This window comes from Mus musculus, chromosome 7 (genome assembly GCF_000001635.26).
Source record: "Mus musculus strain C57BL/6J chromosome 7, GRCm38.p6 C57BL/6J".
Lineage (NCBI taxonomy): Eukaryota > Metazoa > Chordata > Mammalia > Rodentia > Muridae > Mus > Mus musculus.
The window spans coordinates 109352002-109373627 of NC_000073.6; the positions used below are offsets into that span (position 1 = coordinate 109352002).

Consider the following 21626-nt stretch of genomic DNA (forward strand, 5'->3'; position numbering starts at 1 on the left):
AGATGTCCCAACCAGTAAGAAGGACACATGCTCCACTATGTTCATAGCAGCCTTATTTATAATAGCCAGATGCTGGAAAGAACCCAGATGCCCCTCAACAGAGGAATGGATACAGAAAATGTGGTATACTTACACAATGGAATACTACTCAGCTATTTAAAAAAATGAATTTATGAAATTCTTAGGCAATGGATGGACCTGGAGGGCATCATCCTGAGTGAGGTAACCCAAACACAAAGGAACTTGCACAATATGTACTCACTGATAAGTGGATATTAGCCCAGAAACTTAGGATACCCAAGATATAAGATACAATTTGCTAAACACATGAAATTCAAGAAGAACGAAGACCAAAGTGTGGACACTTTGCCCCTTCTTAGAAATGGGAACAAAACACCCATTGAAGGAGTTACAGAGACAAAATTTGGAGCTGTGACAAAAGGATGGACCATCTAGTGATTGCCATATGCAGGGATCCATCCCATAATCAGCTCCCAAACGCTGACACCATTGCATACACTAGCAAGATTTTGCTGAAAGGACCCAGATATAGCTGTCTCTTGTGAGACTATGCTGGGGCCTAGCAAACACAGAAGTGGATGATCACAGTCAGCTATTGGATGGGTCACACGGCCCCCAATGGAGGAGCTAGAGAAATTACTCAAGGAGCTAAAGGGAACTGCAACCCTATAGATGGAACAACATTATGAACTAACCAATACCCCGGAGCTCTTGACTCTAGCTGCATATGTATCAAAAGATGGCCTAGTCGGTCATCACTGCAAAGAGAGGCCCATTGCACTTGCAAACTTTATATGCCCCAGTACAGGGGAACCCCAGCCCAAAATGGGAGAGTGGGTGGGTAGTGGATTGGGGGGGTGGGTATGGCAGACTTTTGGGATAGCATTGAAAATGTAAACGAGGAAAATACCTAATAAAAATAAAATAAAATTAAAATAATAATAATAAAAAAATAAAGTAAATAAATTCATTTTAAAAAGAAGGAAATCCTGCCATTCGACACAATTTGGATGGATCTAGAAGATGGTATACTAGATGAAATAAGCCAAACATGAATACTCCCCATATACATGGAGGGAGAAGGAGAAAGATCTCAAATATACAGACAGAATGGAATGCTTATCATCGCAGTGTCAGGAGAGAGAAAATAAGCAAATAAAGTTAAAGGATATGAAGCAGATGTGCAGAATAAACAAGTGTGGAGATCTGATGCACAGTGGGAGCTAAAGACAATAAAACTGTGCTGTATTAGAGAATCCTGTTAAAATAAGTTGTTTTTAGTTGCTTCTCTCACAAAACAACTACACAAGATAAGAAATATGTTCATCTGCTTCACAATGGTATATGAGTGTGTGTGTTATCATTATGTTGTAATCCTCAAATATATACAATATATGATAAATAAGTAAGCAAATAATTTTTCATCTTAAGATGGATGTGGAGTATCTAACAGCCGTTGTTCCCCTAGCTTTGTTCAGACAGCATTTCCTTTGTGTCCACCTGTCCTCAATAAGTCAGCATCACAGTGTCACCCACAATGACATCAGCTTCGCAGTTCTTTCTTGCTCCAGCCTTCTGATTTGCCTGTTAACAAAGAAGTATCCAGTAGCTGCATCCAGGACGTGGAGAGCTTCTATGAGTCACCCAGGAGCTTCATTTCTGTTCTCCAACAAAACAGCCAATACATTTGTCAAAGTGAGGCTCTGCTTCTCACCACAGCAGGGTCTGTTCTGAAACAATAGATTGAATGGATACAGGCAGAATTTCTGGACAAGAACTAGATTTCAAAGTTAGCTTTTTGGATTGGAGGGGGTAGCTAAATTCAAAATGCATTAGATTAACAAGAGCCAAAGTAGGACAAATGTTTATTCACATGGATTTCTTTCTCATTTATAAACAGATCTGACATGTTTATTTACAGAGTAAGTCCTAGTCTAACCAGTCAATGTTTCTCTTATTTTAGAAGCATAAAATTAAGCATCACAAACCTTCTTTATGTAAACAAGAAGACTAATAGCTCTTTCCTATAGAATCATGAAATTATGTTCAAATGAACATAAATATAAAAAAGATCTATTAGAAGCCAAAGACGGTTCTGATATAATGTTTCCTTGTGTCCCCCCAAACTGGACATATGTAAGAATAAAACCAAGCAAGTGAAATAAGTTCGAATCCTGTCAGCATTGACTAATGACGAGCTTTCGTTGGCTAAAGACATTCCCTTCATTTTCAGAACCAAGCCAAGTCAATGGAACATTTCTGATACTAAAAATCTCTGAGTTTTTATTCAATCATAAAAAAGGTTTCTTACATATTGGTCCTAGAAAATGCACTTACAGCAATTTCCTCAAGAAAATGAACACAAGAATGGTTTTATGAGATATAACTAGCTGCAATTTTCTTTGCCAAAAGCAATTTTTTAGTTTTCTTTGCTAGGACTGTGTCTACAAGAAACCTAAATAGTCAGTCAGTTCAGTCAAAAATATGTTCTATTCAAATCAAGAAGACGCGCCTTATAGGCCGCACCGTGACTGACTGACTGGATATTCACTGTTCACTCTGTACATGTTCATACGCCTAGAGAGGAAGCAAATGAGCTTTCCAGGGCATGCTCTTAGATTTACAGACACCAGCTTGACCACCACCCCACTGAGGGCATGGCTACAGAAATTATGCCTTATAAAATTATTTGTAATATATTTAAATTTTTCATTATTTCAGAGATTTTTTTAAGTTACTGGAGGACTGGAGAGAGCTCAACAGTGCTTGCTATTATTCCAGAGGACATGGGTTCAGCTCCCAGCACCCACATCAGGCAGCACACATGACTATAACTCTAGTTTGGAGATCTAATACTCTCTTCTGAACTCTGCAGACAACTGCATGTATATGGTGCACATACATGCACTGAGGCACACATAGATACACACAAGTCATTTTTAGATTGTAACTGGGTGAGGTGAGCTATTAGTTGTGTTGTGTTTTGTTTATTTGTTTCTATTTTGAGTCCTATAACACCCCCAACTGATTAAGCTACAGAATGGAGAACAGTCTCAAATGTGGACCCTGACTGGTGGTTAAAGGTAAGAACAGAGAGTTATTGAAGATAGCTTGGTGGGGCTGGAGTGATGGTCCACACTGCTTTTCCAGAGAATAGAAGTTCAAGTTACAGCATCTGTGTCAAACAACCACCGTAACTCCAGCCTCTGAGGATTTGAAACCTTCTTCTAGACTCTGTGGGCACCTGTACTCATAAATTTGCATTTACCTACACAGATACAATTTAAAATAAATAAATCTTAAAGTTATCACTAAAAAATGAAAGCTTGGCTTAAAGAAACTGGATAAAATCAGAATATTCTCTCCTCTCTCTCTCCTCTCTCTCTTCTCTCTCTCTCTCTCTCTCCTGTTATCTAATGTCTCTCTTCCTATAACACCAGTACTGGGAAACGTCATATACACACAAGCCCTTCTTTGCACATACTAGGCACTCAGTGAAAATCTGAGTGTCAATTTATGAGAAAGGGCTAGAATTACAATTCACCCATGTGAAAACATGGCAAAAGCCATCAGGGAAATGGGGGGTGTTATATAAGGTAAGGCTTCTCAAAGTGAATGCTGAAAAAGACTGCATTAGACCTCCCTGTGGCTTGGGTGGGGTGAGGATATATGAGAAGCTTCAACATAGCATAAAGGGCTTCCTAACATTCCTAACGGTTGTAGCCCATGCAAGCAGGATATCTCAGCCAACACAACTGTTAGAGGTGAGGCAAGAAGGCCAAGTGGTTGGGAAACTAGAAAGGAGTTCCTAACATCTTGATGCTTCCTATATCCCTAAAATGAATTATCCCTTCTGAGAGTCACCTGAGATGTAGCAGCCTGTGAGAAGAGCAGAGGGCAGTGAAGCTCACCTCTGCAGAAGTCAGTCCAATGCAGATCTTGCTGTCCTGCCACAGACCAAAGCAGTTACAAGCCCTAACGTTTACCTCAGCCAGTCTGAATTCTCTGTAACAAAGCAATGGCTTTAAATTTACCGTGTGGGTCTGGTGGAGAAGGGATGAATTGAAAGCTTGGTGTGCTGAGAAATGACCTTGCTAGAAAAGAAATGGAGAAAGAGTAGAAGAAACTGTAAAGACAAGGAAATCAGCCCACTTTTTCTTGTCAAATCGAAGAACAATCAGTTTGAAAGTAAGAGTGACTCAGGGAGGAAAGGCACTTGCTGCCAAGTCTGGTGACCTGATTTTAACCGCAGCACCCACATGGTGGAAGGCAAGAACTCATCTCTTGACCTCCACATACATGCTGTGGCATACCCACATCTACCCACACATACATATATACACATATGTAATAAATATAATTTTAATCTTATTATATTGAAAATGTAAGTCCAAATATTATTAGATAGATAGATAGATAGATAGATAGATAGATAACAATATAAATATACACTATAACATTTTGTGGTTTCTGCCCATCATCTGTATCTTGAATGTTCTCTGGAGCACTACAAGAGAGGAACTTCCAAATCGCAACAATTTTCCATGAAATTACTTTGTTGGCTAAGAAAATGTGTGATGTGAGCCCCCGACTCAGATGTGGAAAATGAATTCTGACCCTCAATACCACCATCAAATCTGAGAAGCATAGCTCAGAGGGGGGAGAGTCACAACCTGGGCAACACCTAACTGCCTACAAGACACAAACAGTTTTTAGGAAAATAACATTAATAAAATGCTACCAAAAGCAAACACTACTCTGAACTATCAGTCCTTCCAAGACAGAAACCACTTCCTCTCTAGCGCATTGTCTTATGGTCAGCAGGACAATTCCCATTAAATAAAGATGACTTGCAGTGAGTCGCTGGTAGGAATCGGGGTCAGAGCTTACAAACACAGTATACATTATGACATACATAACACCGCTTTATGACCGCAAAGTCAGAACCCGTGAAACCCGTCACCAAGAGCACTGCACCGTAATCCAGCCTCTGCTTCACTTTTTCTTAGTATTCCAAAGAAAAATGACCCAAACCTGCAGAAGCCAGGCTGCAATCAGGTTGAATTTCCACCTGATTCTGAGGTTTCCTCTCACACTACATTCTCACAATAACTGTAACAGTTCGCTCAAGACTCGTTTTTCAGGGATCTAGAAGAACATAAGGGAGAGATTTCTTGACATTTTTTTTCTTGCTTTTTGCTTGGTTTGTTTGTTAGAAAGACAGCGAAAGAACATAAAGTTGGGTAGGGAGGTGAGGAGAATCTGCGAGGAAACAGGCAAACAGAAAACATGATTAAAATACAGTGTATAAAAATTTGTCAATAAAAAAAATAAAACCTCAAAGGGAGGGACTTTGATATGTGTCCATGGGTACAACTGTGGCATGGCTGTGGGGGGGGAAGTAGGGGGTGAGGTAGGGGGTAAGGAGGGAGGTGAGGTGGGAGGTGATTTGGGGGGAAAGTGGGAGTCCCGGGGGAGTTAAGTGGGGTGAGGTGGGAGGTGAAGTGGGGATTAGGTGGGGTGAGGTGGAGGTTAAGTGGGGAATAGGTGGGGTGAGGTGGGGGTGAAGTGGGGGTGAAGTAGGGGTGAGGTGGGAGTGAGGTGGGGGTGAGGTGGGAGGTGAGGTAGGGGGTGAGGTGACAGTGAGGTGGGGGTAAGATGAGGTGAGGTAGGAGGTGAGGTAGGGGGTGAGCTGACAGTGAGGTGGGAGATGAGGTAGGAGGTGAGGTGAGGTGGGAGATGAGGTGGGGGTGAGGTGGGGGTTAGGTGGGAGATGAGGTGAGGGTGAGGTGGTGGGATCCAATGTTTTCTGACTGGATTTCAGGTCTGCTCAACAGGAAGGACTTCATGCTTGGTACACTAAACCTGTCCAAAGCTCATGGATGGTGGTATGACTTGAATGAGAAATGTCTTCATGTGCTCATATAGTTGAACACTTGATCCCCTGTTGATGGTGCTCTTTGAGAAGTCTATGGAACCTCTAGGAGATAGAACATCACTGGGGGAGGAGTCTGGGGATTTTCAACCAGATCCCACTTCCTGTTCTGTTTCCTGTGTGAGAATGAAATGTGACCAGCCCACTCTCTGATGTCAGCTGGCTTCATGCTCCTGCTGCCATGCCTTTTCCACCACGATGAACTATACCCCTCTGGAATTGTAAGCCAAACAATGCTTTTGCTTCCTAAACTTGGTTTTTGTCAAGGTATTTTATCAAAGTAACATAAAAGCAAGGACTACAGAAGCAGAGGTCATAGTCCTTAGGCACAGAGCCTACTGTTGTTTTTGCTAAGCAGACATGTTATCAACTGCCTTCTACATATTTCTGTCTCTACTTATAGATTAGTTCTCTCAGTGTGGATCAGAGAAAAGTCTTTTTGCAGTGGGCAGCAGTCAATGCAGACTTATAACTGGTCAAAGTGCTGAAAATTAGTGACTGTTGACTGTCCATCCCTAAAAGAGACATCTATAGTAACCCACGAGTCAGGGAGCATCGCAGAAGCAGAGAAAGAATGTAAGACGGCTGTGACATGTCTTCTGCATATTATAGGGCTGTTGCATTCATGAACTCACAGCAGCTGTGGTAATCAGTACAGGGCATACACAAGATCAAACTCGTTAATGATTACAGCATGGATTGGGGGAGCACGATTCATGAGACTCCTAGCTGAGGAGCCACTGGCAATTATAATAGCTGCTGGGAGAGAGCAGTCATTTTTTCTTCAGAGGTGTAACCACTCTTATACAGGCAGCACTAATTGGACTCAATAGGTTACTTAAAAACTGAGGACATGAAGATTAAAGGGGCAAATTTAGGGGGTCAGAAGGGTGGAAGAAGGAATTAGGGGTTGAATACAATCAAGATACACCTATTGTATATACATATAAAAATGAATAAAAATATTTTAAATGTGCCTTACTAAGAATGACTTAGATAATGAAAGTAAGTATTGCAAAGGACACACAAAAGGTAGAAAAGAGGAAGTGTCTAAGAATCAACTGCTAGAATGAGAGAGACAAGGTTTTAAATTCAACCTCTGTCATTAGCTCAGTTCCCCATTTATAGTGGAGATAATAATCCCAACCAGTTTATGTAATTCTTGTAAAAATTAACTAAGTAACATTTGAAATGCCTCACATTTTGACCATTTTATTGCTTTAAGAGATCATTATTACTTACACTACCACAGCAGATTTCATGAGGCACATCATATGTGTGTGTGTGTGTGTGTGTGTGTACATCCTTTTCATTTATTCTTCTCTCATATATTACATCCTGACTGCAGTTTTCCCTCCCTCCAAGTCTCTCCTCTCCCCTACCTCCCCTTTTCTCTCAGACACATCCCCCTTATCACCTCACCTCAGGCCTTCCAAGGACAGCCATTAAATCCAACATAACAAGCTACAATAAGACCAGGCACATATTTTTATGTCAAGGCTGGATGAGGCAACCCAGAAGGAAGAAGAGTCCCAAAGGCAGGCAAAAGAGTTAGAGACAACCTCTGCTACCACTGTAAGGAATCTCACAAGAACACTGAGCTACACAACCATAACATATATGCAGAGGACCTAGGTCAGAACCATACAGTCTCTTTGATCTCTTTGACTTGAGTCCAGGCCAGTTGATTCTGTGGACCATGTTCTTGTGTTGTCCTTGATCCCTCTGGTTCCTCCAATCTTCCTCCCCCCCCCCCACAGGACTCCCCAAGTCCCACCTAATGACTGGCTGTGGGACACTGCATGTTTCCATCAGTTTCTGGATAAAGTCTCTGGTCTCTGAGGAGGATTATGCTAGGCTCCAGTCCCAACACATCTTATGGGCATGACAAACTGTAGGTTAAATGTTTTTTGACTGGGTTTGTATCTAATCCCTGTGAGGCACGTCTTTAATCATGGGTTAGAGGTCACAAGATGAACAAATCAAGGAGAGGCTCCCAGTCAGACAATAGAGCACACAAGGGGCAGAGTAGTAAAAGAAGATGGTTTTCATTTGAAAGTGAGATCAAAAGGAGAGAGAAATCCATGTCTTGGTTGAAATAAAAAGGAAGAAGCATTTCTAGGAAAGATTAAACAATGGTGCCTTCACTGACAAAAATCATACTGGGCACAAAAAGGAGGTATGAGAGTGAAACAGCAAGCATAGGGAATAACTTAGCCACCTGGAACTCCACTTAACTTGGGCTATCCACACACCTGTCTCCTTACACTGCATCTATTAATCTAGGACCTCAGCTCTAAACATTAAGTTCCTCCTTCCTCTAACAATTGTTTAAAAACACCCCCTTTGTGGATAGTTTCTATTCAAATGTATTCTACTATGTCTGGGTATGAAAGTAAGGGGGCTGATGCAGCCTATAGTAGTTTTGGACACATGAATAATAAGGTAAGCTATGTTCTCTGGGTGAATATTTAAAAGCAATTCTCTATTTACCATCTTAAGCCTGTGCATAATTGGATACTCATATGACTAAAATCATACACATTATGGGAAGGATATACAAAGAAAGCGCAAGCTCTATAACCCCAACCTGTCAATCAAAATACAGAAGTGCCCTACTATACCTCTTAACAAGCAAAGCCCTCCTTCGTTTAGACCCTATTTAAAAACAAAAACCTATACAACAGCCCTAGCCTTTGCAGAATCTCTTGCTCAAGTGGCCAGATATCCTCTTGACAATATATCTGATCAGTACTATGGCTTTGCTTTAGAACAGTGTTTCTTTGTAACTTTGTAACTTGTGCGTACTTTTCTTTTAATTCTTTGAATAAGATGCCAAGAACCTGGAAACACGCAGCCACTGTCAACCTCTGTTAATAGAGGAACTGGATATATGGCTCTTGTTCTGAGAGAGCTGCCATGAAAAAAATGGTTGCAAGAGCTTAATTTTGAGGCAGTGTGTCCAGCCCTGGCATTAATCAATCAGACTTGAGTGAACAGAGTGGCTACAGATTGCCTACAGTAACCTTCAGCAAACAGAAGCTCAGCAATAGAGTGCCTTCTGAAAATACAGACATTCAAAAGTGCAGAGACTAGGCTCTAGGCTAGCACATCAGTCCAAATCTATTGCCATATGAATACATTATTATTCAGTGACAAGTTCACTAGAGCCAGTGTTTCAGTGCCATAAAATACATGGCTTATTTCTAATTTGTGTCAAAATAACAAAAAAAAAAAAAAAAAAAAACAAAGGAAGAATTCCCCTGTAACTTTCATGATAAAATATTAACTTTGTTGTTTTATACACATCTCTATTTCAAATTCAGCATCATTGTCAATAAAGGCACATCAATCCTAAGCAATGTACTATCATATGGGAGTAAAAACTCCCCGATCCTTAAACCAAACATGAACATTAAACACCAGAAGTTGTCAGAGGCAATAATTCCATGTCACATGTACAGAAGTTGAAAAGCATTTGCTGTTGTTAGTGGAAGAAGAAACCAAGCTTCAGTATTAGACTGACCAAGACTCAGATTGCTCATGGGCCCTTAACCCACACACTCTCATTTGCAACCTACACAGGTAGTGCCTATATGTCTGCACAGCAGAACTGTTTCAAAGGCATAATGCAGGTAAGACTCTGACACAGGTTGCACTCTCAATAAATGGAGGAATTTAGTGCTACCATACATCTTTACCAGAACCCAATGGATGCTAGCAGCAGAAAAATATTGTACCAGTTTTAATCTCTAAATCTATGTTCTACATGGATTCTAGCATACAAACCATCATCCAATGAGATCATAGCAAGTTTAGAATACAACTTTAGGGAAATCTGCTCTGGCTGTGTGCAGCTGAGCTACAGAGGAAATGGTTTGGTAAAATAACCCACAAGCAACTTGTCTTATGCTAAATTAAAAATGCACAAAGCACTCAAATCTCACATTTATAAGAATTTTGTTTTAAATATGTAAATGTTCAATACGAAGGGTAAAATTTTAGCTTAGCTAAGACCACAGATTAGGCAATAAAAAATTTTGCTAGTGTATATTGTAACTTAACCACTGATTGAGAAGGAGCACTATGCAAATGACTGGGTTTCCAGGGAAAGAAGTCATCAATCCACAGATTTATTTACCTGATTAGTTTCTGAAGCCATGCAATGGTACTGAAAACCATGTGGTTGAAATCAATAGAGCACACCATTTGCAGACACTGTCGCCCAAGGAAAGGCAATAAGCCTTGGACATGCTATTAGTAGATTGTATGATTTTACTGACAGCTTCAATTTTTTTTAAAGGCAACTGAAAATAGAGAGGATTTCTCTTTTGGGGCCAAAGGATTTTTCTCTTCAATTAAAAGGAAATAATTACTGTCCTTTTATTGTGATGATTCAAATGTCCTCTTGTAGCATTTCAAGGGTAATATTGACATTACACTTATTTTTATCCATTAACTTATTTATTCACTTTACATCCCTCACACAGCCCTCCCCTCTATCCTTTCTCCTCTGAGAAGTAGGAGGTCCCACCTGGGCACCAACCCACTCTGGCACCTCAAGTCACCGCAGGGCCAGCACTTCCTTTCCCACTGAGGCCAGACAAGGCAGTCCAGCTAGCAGAACAGAACCCACAGGCAGACAACAGAGTCAGGGTAAGTCCCCATTCCAGTTGTTGGGGTGGGACACCTACATAAAGACCAAGCTGCACATCTGCTACATATGTGCAGGGGAGCCTAGGTCCAGCCCATGTATGCTCTTTGGTTGGTGGTTCAGTCTCTGGAAGCCCCCAAAGGTCCAGGTTAGTTGATTTTCTTTTACTTCCTGAAATAACTGTTAAGTATATTTACAACTGTCTATAGTCCCTGTGGTTTGGGAGGCTGAGACAGGAGAATCATTTGAGCCAGTCATTTGAGGTCAGTCTGGGGAACAACACAGAAAGTCTTTATCTCAAAAAAAAAAAAATCCTCATTAAAATTAGAGCTAAAAGCCACTTTTGTTTGACATATCTTTATCTAATTTAATATCCTTTTTAACAAATACAATGATTCTTTAGTAAACAATGATTACAGGTTTATTTATAAAAGGCCCATATAAATTATTATAAAAATCCAAGACTCTGAGCTCCCAGATCTCTCCTCAAAAACTAACCAATCTCATGCTTTCCATGTGCTGATGATGGAATGATATACTTTGAATAAGCTCTTCACATTCAAAGCATTTGGTAGCTTTTCCCAAATGCACAGTGGTTGTGCTGAAGTGGAACTTCATAGATACTTTTAAAAAAGGAAACTACAGGGCTGGTCATAGTATTGCACACCTTTAATATCAACACTCAGGAAGCAGAGGCAGGCAAATGCATCTCTATGGGTCCAATGCCAGCCTGTTCTATATAACAAATCTAGGTCAGGGCTGTATAATATAATTTTGTCTCAAAAAATCAAGCCAAACAAACAACAACTTCAAAAAACAAAGAGGAAACTACAAAATATCATCTAGTTTTTTGTCCCTGACGTATATATTTATTTACAGTACAATCCAGAACACTTCAGCATCTAAATAGACAACTGCCAAGATAGCTTTATAAATGGAATAATGCAAATAATTTTCTCTCTCATTTAGTCTCCACATTCAAAACAGATCCACTGTATTTCCAAACCCTTCTCAAAACCACGAGCTGATTATTTGGGTATTTTGTGTTGTGTTGTTGTTGTTGTTGTTGTTGTTGTTTTGTTGCTTCTATACTTTGCTATACCATCTTGTAGCTCTCTTGAAAGGGCTTTCTAATTGGTCATCATGACTCCACCTCAGGCCTGTCATTTAAAGAACTTCCCATACTCTATCCAGGGAACAATGGTGATATGCAAAGCTCATAGTGTTCCTTCACTCCCATCAAAACCACCTCTGTCAGTCCCAACCACACTAAAGCAAATGCCTCAACAGGGAATGAAAGAGCCTATAAACTGTGCTTTTCATTCTTGACACACAGAGTTGCAGAATTTAATGACTGCCCTGAGGGATTGAAGTCTTGCTTTGATCCAATATTTTCTTGCTAGGTTCCATTTCTCCATCTTAGAATGAGAATGTTACTTCTTTATGTTAGAAGTAAGCAACTTTCTTTTTGATTTTACAAAGGTTCACAATTAAGAGCATGTCTTGAGTCTTGGAAAAGACTTGAGACTTTGTATATTTTTGATTGTTTGAGACTTCTAGGGTTATATAGACTCTTAAAGGTGAACTAAAAGCATTTTGCATTATGAGATGGTGACAAGCCTTCTCTGCTACCATACCAGGAGCATGGCCACAGAAACATTCCAAGACACCCTCCCCACCATGAGCAGAGATCTCTCTGAAACCATGAGCCTAAACAAACCTTCCTCTCTGAAGTTCTGAAGTTGTCTCTGTAAGGTTACTTCGTCACAGCAATGAGAAAAGTAACCAACAGATACAATAAAGTATCCAAATATATGCATCGTGGGGGAGTCTGCCTTTAAACTATATACACACAAAAACCAAAATGGATTAAGCAGGTTGTAGTGTGTGTGTGTGTGTGTGTGTGTGTGTGTGTGTGTGTGTGTGTGTGTAACAAACAAAGAAAATGAGGGTATCAATTTAAACATAGAAAGACATGGGAGGGGTTTGAGAGAGTTGCTGGGAGGAGCTCGAGGGAGGAAAGGAGGAAAGTGATATAATGTCTTTCAACTAAGAACATTCAAAGAAAAACAAATGCAATTATCACTCAAAAAGGAAAGATTGACTGTAAGTCAAAGATATCATACACAGATACACAGAATTCATGCACACATGTACACATATCCTTTGATTAATTAAAAAAAAGAAAGCTCAAACTCCCATATACATATAAACCAAACTGTCAAATTTAAGACAAAAAATGTAAAAGCAGCAGGAGAGAAGCAACTCATCATATAGAAGAGCTTCTCAATATCTTAATAAGATTCTCAATAGCAGCTGAAAAGGTCAAAAGGAAAGGATATGACATATTAAAAGTTCTGAAAGGAAAAACAAAGAAATTTGCCAACAAAGAATTGTAAGTGCAATTATCACTCAAAAATGAAAGATTGCTAGTATACTAATAAGTCAAAGATATACACAGACACAAACACACACATTCATGCACACGTGTACACATAGTCCTTTATTAATTAAAAAAAAAGAAAACTCAAACTGAATTGAGCAGGATTTTAAAGTGATTATATACTGTGATGAAGTGAAGATGTATTTGGGAATGCAGACTTGATTCAATATATAAAGCTCAATGTAACAAACATATTAAATAAACATGTGTAAAATGATCATGGCCATATTGACACATGCAGAAAAACACTTGATAAAACTAATATCCTCTCGTGACAGGAACATTGAATACAGTGGGTGTTTTCTCAAACTGACACAGGCAGCTGTGCACCTCACTCGGCTGTGTACCTCACGCGGCTGTGTGCCTCACAGCTAGCATGCTCAGTGCTGAAAGACTGGCCTCTACCCTTACACTCAGGAATGAGACAAGCCTATCTACCCTCACACTTCTATATACCACTGTGCCAAGATCTACATTACTGGGTAGACATCTAGATTATAAAGGAATAAGCAAAGAGTCATCTCTGTCTTTAAGAAAGGACATGATCTTGTATATATTAACCTAAGGAATATACAATATACATATACAAGCTAGTAAATGGCATTAGGTTACAGGTCAGAATATCACTATACAAAAATGCTTATATTTCTAAATACTAGCAATAAACAAGGTGAAAGTAAAGTTAGAAAACAATTTAATCTAACAGTATTGAAAAGCAAGAATGAGCAAATAAATCTAAGTCTAGAATGCTGAAAATTATAAACTCTGCCAAAAAATTGAATAAACAAATGAAAGGTGTTTTCTCTTAATATACTGGAAAATTTAGTATTTCCCAAATTGATCTATCAATTACTTGTGATCCAAATTTTCAAATGTCTTTTTGCAGAAATTGATGAAATAATCTTAAAAATTCATTAAAAATGTAAGAAAGCCAGAATAGCCAAACAAATCTTTTTTTTTCTTTCCATTTTTTATTAGGTATTTAGCTCATTTACATTTCCAATGCTATACCAAAAGTCCCCCATACCCATCCACCCCTACTCCCCTACCCGCCCACTCCCCCTTTTTGGCCCTGGCGTTCCCCTGTTCTGGGGCATATAAAGTTTGTGTGTCCAATGGGCCTCTCTTTCCAGTGATGGCCGACTAGGCCATCTTTTGATACATATGCAGCTAGAGTCAAGAGCTCCGGGGTACTGGTTAGTTCATAATGTTGATCCACCTATAGGGTTGCAGATCCCTTTAGCTCCTTGGGTACTTTCTCTAGCTCCTCCATTGGGAGCCCTGTGATCCATCCATTAGCTGACTGTGGGCATCCACTTCTGTGTTTGCTAGGCCCCGGCATAGTCTCACAAGAGACAGCTACATCTGGGTCCTTTCGATAAAATCTTGCTAGTGTATGCAATGGTGTCAGCGTTTGGATGCTGATTATGGGGTGGATCCCTGAATAAGGCAGTCTCTACATGGTCCATCCTTTCATCTCAGCTCCAAACTTTGTCTCTGTAACTCCTTCCAAGGGTGTTTTGTTCCCACTTCTAAGGAGGGGCATAGTGTCCACACTTCAGTCTTCATTTTTCTTGAGTTTCATGTGTTTAGGAAATTGTATCTTATATCTTGGGTATCCTAGGTTTTGGGCTAATATCCACTTATCAGTGAGTACATATTGTGTGAGTTCCTTTGTGAATGTGTTACCTCACTCAGGATGATGCCCTCCAGGTCCATCCGTTTGGCTAGGAATTTCATAAATTCATTCTTTTTAATAGCTGAGTAGTACTCCATTGTGTAGATGTACCACATTTTCTGTATCCATTCCTCTGTTGAGGGGCATCTGGGTTCTTTCCAGCTTCTGGCTATTATAAATAAGGCTGCTATGAACATAGTGGAGCATGTGTCCTTCTTACCAGTTGGGGCATCTTCTGGATATATGCCCAGGAGAGGTATTGCTGGATCCTCCGGTAGTACTATGTCCAATTTTCTGAGGAACCGCCAGACGGATTTCCAGAGTGGTTGTACAAGCCTGCAATCCCACCAACAATGGAGGAGTGTTCCTCTTTCTCCACATCCTTGCCAGCATCTGCTGTCACCTGAATTTTTGATCTTAGACATTCTGACTGGTGTGAGGTGGAATCTCAGGGTTGTTTTGATTTGCATTTCCCTGATGATTAAGGATGTTGAACATTTTTTCAGGTGCTTCTCTGCCATTCGGTATTCCTCGGGTGAGAATTCTTTGTTCAGTTCTGAGCCCCATTTTTTAATGGGGTTGTTTGATTTTCTGAAGTCAACCTTCTTGAGTTCTTTATATATGTTGGATATTAGTCCCCTATCTGATTTAGGATAGGTAAAGATCCTTTCCCAATCTGTTGGTGGTCTCTTTGTCTTATTGACAGTGTCTTTTGCCTTGCAGAAACTTTGGAGTTTCATTAGGTCCCATTTGTCAATTCTCAATCTTACAGCACAAGCCATTGCTGTTCTGTTCAGGAATTTTTCCCCTGTGCCCATATCTTCAAGGCTTTTCCCCACTTTCTCCTCTATAAGTTTCAGTGTCTCTGGTTTTATGTGAAGTTCTTTGATCCATTTAGATTTGACCTTAGTACAAGGAGATAAGTATGGATCGATTCGCATTCTTCTACATGATAACAACCAGTTGTGCCAGCACCATTTGTTGAAAATGCTGTCTTTCTTCCACTGGATGGTTTTAGCTCCCTTGTCGAAGATCAAGTGACCATAGGTGTGTGGGTTCATTTCTGGGTCTTCAATTCTATTCCATTGGTCTACTTGTCTGTCTCTATACCAGTACCATGCAGTTTTTACCACAATTGCTCTGTAGTAAAGCTTTAGGTCAGGCATGGTGATTCCACCAGAGGTTCTTTTATCCTTGAGAAGAGTTTTTGCTATCCTAGGTTTTTTGTTATTCCAGATGAATTTGCAAATTGCTCCTTCTAATTCGTTGAAGAATTGAGTTGGAATTTTGATGGGGATTGCATTGAATCTGTAGATTGCTTTTGGCAAGATAGCCATTTTTACAATATTGATCCTGCCAATCCATGAGCATGGGAGATCTTTCCATCTTCTGAGATCTTCTTTAATTTCTTTCTTCAGAGACTTGAAGTTTTTATCATACAGATCTTTCACTTCCTTAGTTAGAGTCACGCCGAGATATTTTATATTATTTGTGACTATTGAGAAGGGTGTTGTTTCCCTAATTTCTTTCTCAGCCTGTTTATTCTTTGTGTAGAGAAAGGCCATTGACTTGTTTGAGTTAATTTTATATCCAGCTACTTCACCGAAGCTGTTTATCAGGTTTAGGAGTTCTCTGGTGGAATTTTTAGGGTCACATATATATACTATCATATCATCTGCAAAAAGTGATATTTTGACTTCCTCCTTTCCAATTTGTATCCCCTTGATCTCCTTTTGTTGTCGAATTGCTCTGGCTAATACTTCAAGTACTATGTTGAAAAGGTAGGGAGAAAGTGGGCAGCCTTGTCTAGTCCCTGATTTTAGTGGGATTGCTTCCAGCTTCTCTCCATTTACTTTGATGTTGGCTACTGGTTTGCTGTAGATTGCTTTTATCATGTTTAGGTATGGGCCTTGAATTCCTGATCTTTCCAGAACTTTTATCATGAATGGGTGTTGGATCTTGTCAAATGCTTTTTCTGCATCCAACGAGATGATCATGTGGTTTTTGTCTTTGAGTTTGTTTATATAGTGGATTACATTGATGGATTTTCGTATATTAAACCATCCCTGCATTCCTGGAATAAAACCTACTTGGTCAGGATGGATGATTGCTTTAATGTGTTCTTGGATTCAGTTAGCGAGAATTTTATTGAGGATTTTTGCATCGATATTCATAAGAGAAATTGGTCTGAAGTTCTCTATCTTTGTTGGATCTTTCTGTGGTTTAGGTATCAGAGTAATAGTGGCTTCATAAAATGAGTTGGGTAGAGTACTTTCTACTTCTATCTTGTGAAAAAGTTTGTGCAGAATTGGAATTAGATCTTCTTTGAAGGTCTGATAGAACTCTGCACTAAACCCGTCTGGTCCTGGGCTTTTTTTGGCTGGGAGACTATTTATAACTGCTTCTATTTCTTTAGGGGATATGGGACTGTTTAGAAGGTCAACTTGATCCTGATTCAACTTTGGTACCTGGTATCTGTCCAGAAATTTGTCCATTTCGTCCAGGTTTTCCAGTTTTGTTGAGTATAGCCTTTTGTAGAAGGATCTGATGGTGTTTTGGATTTCTTCAGGATCTGTTGTTATGTCTCCCTTTTCAGTTCTGATTTTGTTAATTAGGATTTTGTCTCTGTGCCCTCTAGTGAGTCTAGCTAAGGGTTTATCTATCTTGTTTCCTCGTTTGGTTAATTCTTTGAATAGTTCTTCTTGTTCCCACTTGGTTGATTTCACCCCTGAGTTTGATTATTTCCTGCCTTCTACTCCTCTTGGGTGAATTTGCTTCCTTTTTTTCTAGAGCTTTTAGATGTGTTGTCAAGCTGCTAGTATGTGCTCTCTCCCGTTTCTTCATGGAGGCACTCAGAGCTATGAGTTTCCCTCTTAGAAATGTTTTCATTGTGTCCCAAAGGTTTGGGTACGTTGTGGCTTCATTTTCATTAAACTCTAAAAAGTCTTTAATTTCTTTCTTTATTCCTTCCTTGACCAAGGTATCATTGAGAAGAGTGTTGTTCAGTTTCCACGTGAGTGTTGGCTTTCTGTTATTTTTTTGTTATTGAAGATCAGCCTTAGTGCATGGTGATCTGATAGGATACATGGGACAATTTCAATATTTTTGAATCTGTTGAGGCCTGTTTTGTGACCTATTATGTGGTCAATTTTGGAGAAGGTACCATGAGGTGCTGAGAAGAAGGTATATCCTTTTGTTTTAGGATAAAATGTTCTGTAGATATCTGTCAGATCCATTTGTTTCATCACTTCTGTTAGTTTCAGTGTGTCCCTGTTTAGTTTCTGTTTCCATGATCTGTCCATTGGTGAAAGTGGTGTGTTGAAGTCTCCCACTATTATTGTGTGAGGTGCAATGTGTGCTTTGAGCTTTACTAAAGTTTCTTTAATGAATGTGGCTGCCCTTGTATTTGGAGCATAGATATTCAGAATTGAGAGTTCCTCTTGGAGGATTTTACCTTTGATGAGAACAAAGTGCTCCTCCTTGTCTTTTTTGATGACTTTGGGTTGGAAGTCAATCTTATCAGATATTAGGATGGCTACTCCAGCTTGTTTCTTCATACCATTTGCTTGGAAAATTGTTTTCCAGCCTTTTATTCTGAGGTAGTGTCTATCTTTTTCTCTGAGATGTGTCTCCTGTAAACAGCAAAATGTTGGGTCTTGTTTGTGTAGCCAGTTTGTTAGTCTATGTCTTTTTATTGGGGAGTTGAGACCATTGATGTTAAGAGATATTAAGGAAAAGTAATTGTTGCTTCCTGTTATTTTTGTTGTTAAAGTTGGCATTCTGTTCTTGTGGCTGTCTTCTTTTAGGTTTGTTGAGGGATTACCTTCTTGTTTTTTCTAGGGCATTGTTCCCGTTCTTGTATTGGTTTTTTTCTGTTATTAACCTTTGAAGGGCTGGATTCGTGGAGAGATAATGTGTGAATTTGGTTTTGTCGTGGAATACTTTGGTTTCTCCATCTATGGTAATTGAGAGTTTGGCTGGGTATAGTAGCCTGGGCTGGAATTTGTGTTCTCTTAGTGTCTGTATAACATCTGTCCAGGCTCTTCTGGCTTTCATAGTCTCTGGTGAAAAATCTGGTGTAATTCTGATAGGCTTGCCTTTGTATGTTACTTGACCTTTTTCCCTTACCGCTTTTAGTATTCTATCTTTATTTAGTGCATTTGTTGTTCTGATTATTATGTGTCGGGAGGAATTTCTTTTCTGGTCCAGTCTATTTGGAGTTCTGTAGGCTTCTTGTATGTTCATAGGTATCTCTTTCTTTATATTTGGGAAGTTTTCTTCAATAATTTTGTTGAAGATGTTTGCTGGTCCTTTGAGTTGAAAATCTTCATTCTCATCCACTCCTATTATCCGTAGGTTTGGTCTTCTCATTGTGTCCTGGATTTTCTGGATATTTTGAGTTAGGATCTTTTTGCATTTTCCATTTTCTTTGATTGTTGTGCCGATGTTCTCTATGGAATCTTCTGCACCTGAGATTCTCTCTTCCATCTCTTGTATTCTGTTGCTGATGCTCAAATCTATGGTTCCAGATTTCTTTTCTAGGGTTTCTATCTCCAGTGTTGCCTCACTTTGAGTTTTCTTTATTGTTTCTACTTCCCTTTTTAGGTCTAGTATGGTTTTGTTCATTTCCATCACCTGTTTGTATGTTTTTTCCTCTTTTTCTGTAAGGACTTCTACCTGTTTGATTGTGTTTTCCTGTTTTTCTTTAAGGACTTGTAACTCTTTAGCAGTGTTCTCCTGTATTTCTTTAAGTGATTTATTAAAGTCCTTCTTGATGTCCTCTACCATCATCATGAGATATGCTTTTAAATCTAGGTCTAGGTTTTCGGGTGTGTTGGGGTGCCCTGGACTGGGCGAAGTGGGAGTGCTGGGTTCTGATGATGGTGAGTGGTCTTGGTTCCTGTTAGTAGGATTCCTACGTTTACCTTTCGCCATCTGGTAATCTCTGGAGTTAGTAGTTATAGTTGACTCTGTTTAGAGATTGTTCTTCTGGTGATTCTGTTACCGTCTCTCAGCAGACCTGGGAGACAGATTCTCTCCTCTGAGTTTCAGTGCTCAGAGCACTCTCTGCTGGCAAGCTCTCTTACAGGGAAGGTGCGCAGATATCTTGTTTTTGGACCTCCTCCTGGTCGAAGAAGAAGGCCCAAAACAGGGCCTCTCTCAGAAGCTGTGTTGCTTTGGCAGTTCCCAGAAGCTGTCAGCTTCTGTGGTGCAGACTCTCACCTGTGCAGACTAAAATCCTAAATTCCAGGGAGTCCTGGAACCAAGATGGTGACCGCTGCTCCTGAGGCTGAGGCCGTCTCCCGAGCCAGGCGGACACCTGTCCTCTGGTCCGGACGGTGGCCGGTTGTCTGCGGCCCGCCCAGGCTGCTGCCTCAGCGGCTCTGTGCTTCTGCCCGTCCCAGAAGCTGTCCGGTTCTCTGGCGCACCCTCTAACCTGTTCAGACTAATTTCCTAAGTTCTGCTGAGTCCCGGAACCGCCAAACAAATCTTAAAAATAAACAGGATAAAATGGGTGAGGTAACTTTAAGGCCAGCCTGGGCAACATAATGAGATTCTTTTTTAAAATATGAATTTGGAGAGCCATATTTTATGATGTCAAAACTATAATAATTAAACCTGGCACAGTGGTGCACACCTCTAATCCCACGTACTTGGGAGCTTAAGGGAAAGAATCAATGGTGCTCACCTCGTCCAAAAAGAAAAAACTAAAAATTCGAGCAGTTTCATGAGGTCCCAGAGATAAAGTTTGGAGCTGTGATGAAAGGATGGACCATCTAGAGACTGCCATATCCAGGGATCCACCCCATAATCAGCTTCTAAACGCTGACACCATTGCATACACTAGCAAGAATTTGCTGAAAGGACCCAGATATAGCTGTCTCTTGTGAGACTATGCCGGGGCCTAGCAAACACAGAAGTGGATGCTCACAGTCAGCTAGTGGATGGATCACAGGGCTCCCAATGGAGGAGCTAGAGACAGTACCCAAGGAGCTAAAGGGATCTGCAACCCTATAGGTGGAACAACATTATGAACTAACCAGTACCCCGGAGCTCTTGACTCTAGCTGCATATGTATCAAAAGATGGCCTAGTCAGCCATCACTGGAAAGAGAGGCCCATTGGACACGCAAACTTTATATGCCCCAGTCCAGGGGAACGCCAGGGCCAAAAAAAAATGGGGATGGGTGGGTAGGGAAGTTGGGGGGAGGGTATGGAGGACTTTGGGGATAGCATTGGAAATGTAATTGAGGAAAATATGTAATAAAAAATTTTTTAAAAAGGTAAAAAAAAAAAAATTGAAGCAGTTGTGTAGTGCTAATCATTGGCACAGGCAGACATATCAATCCACAAAATAGAACTGGAATTCCAGAATACACCTATACATCTATAATGAATTGATTTTCAACATGGTACCAATTCCATAAGGAAAGAACAGATGATTAAACAATTAGTACTGAGATAACTGGATATGAATCTCAACCTTAAATCACACTTACAATGCAAAAACAAGTCAAAGACCTAACGTAATAAATAAATATGGATAATATTTATTATTGTCTGTATGTTGTTTGTGTGTGTGCATGTGCTTGTGTGTGCATGTTCATGTGTATGACAGACAGACAGACAGAGAGAGAGAAAGAGAGAGAGATTGTAAATATGGAGGCCAAAAGGCTGATACTGCATATCTTCTACAATTACTCTCCACCTTTTTAGTTTAAAATATGGTCTTATTCTGCCCCACTTGGGGATCCATTCCATAAACAACTACCAAACCCAGACACTATGGCATATGCCAACAAGAACCTACTGACAGGAGCCTGAAATAGCTGTCTCCTGCAAGGCTCTGCCAGTGCCTGGCAAATACAGAAGTAGATGCTCACAATCATCTATTT

At 40.0% G+C, this 21626-nt stretch overlaps 1 protein-coding gene across 19 annotated transcripts in view; it reads right to left on the bottom strand.

Annotated features, from left to right (window-relative positions):
* Positions 1 to 21626, bottom strand: part of Stk33 (serine/threonine kinase 33) — a 159956-nt gene that overhangs the window by 72789 nt on the left and 65541 nt on the right. For 3 of the 19 annotated variants that reach the window (NM_054103.1, XM_017321942.2, XM_006507225.4), the window contains exon 2: positions 1558 to 1751. The exons of the other annotated variants lie outside the window; for them this stretch is intronic. The gene's annotated coding sequence lies outside the window, so the exon portion shown is untranslated. The remainder of the gene's footprint in view (positions 1 to 1557; positions 1752 to 21626) is intronic. 19 annotated transcript variants of the gene reach the window in all.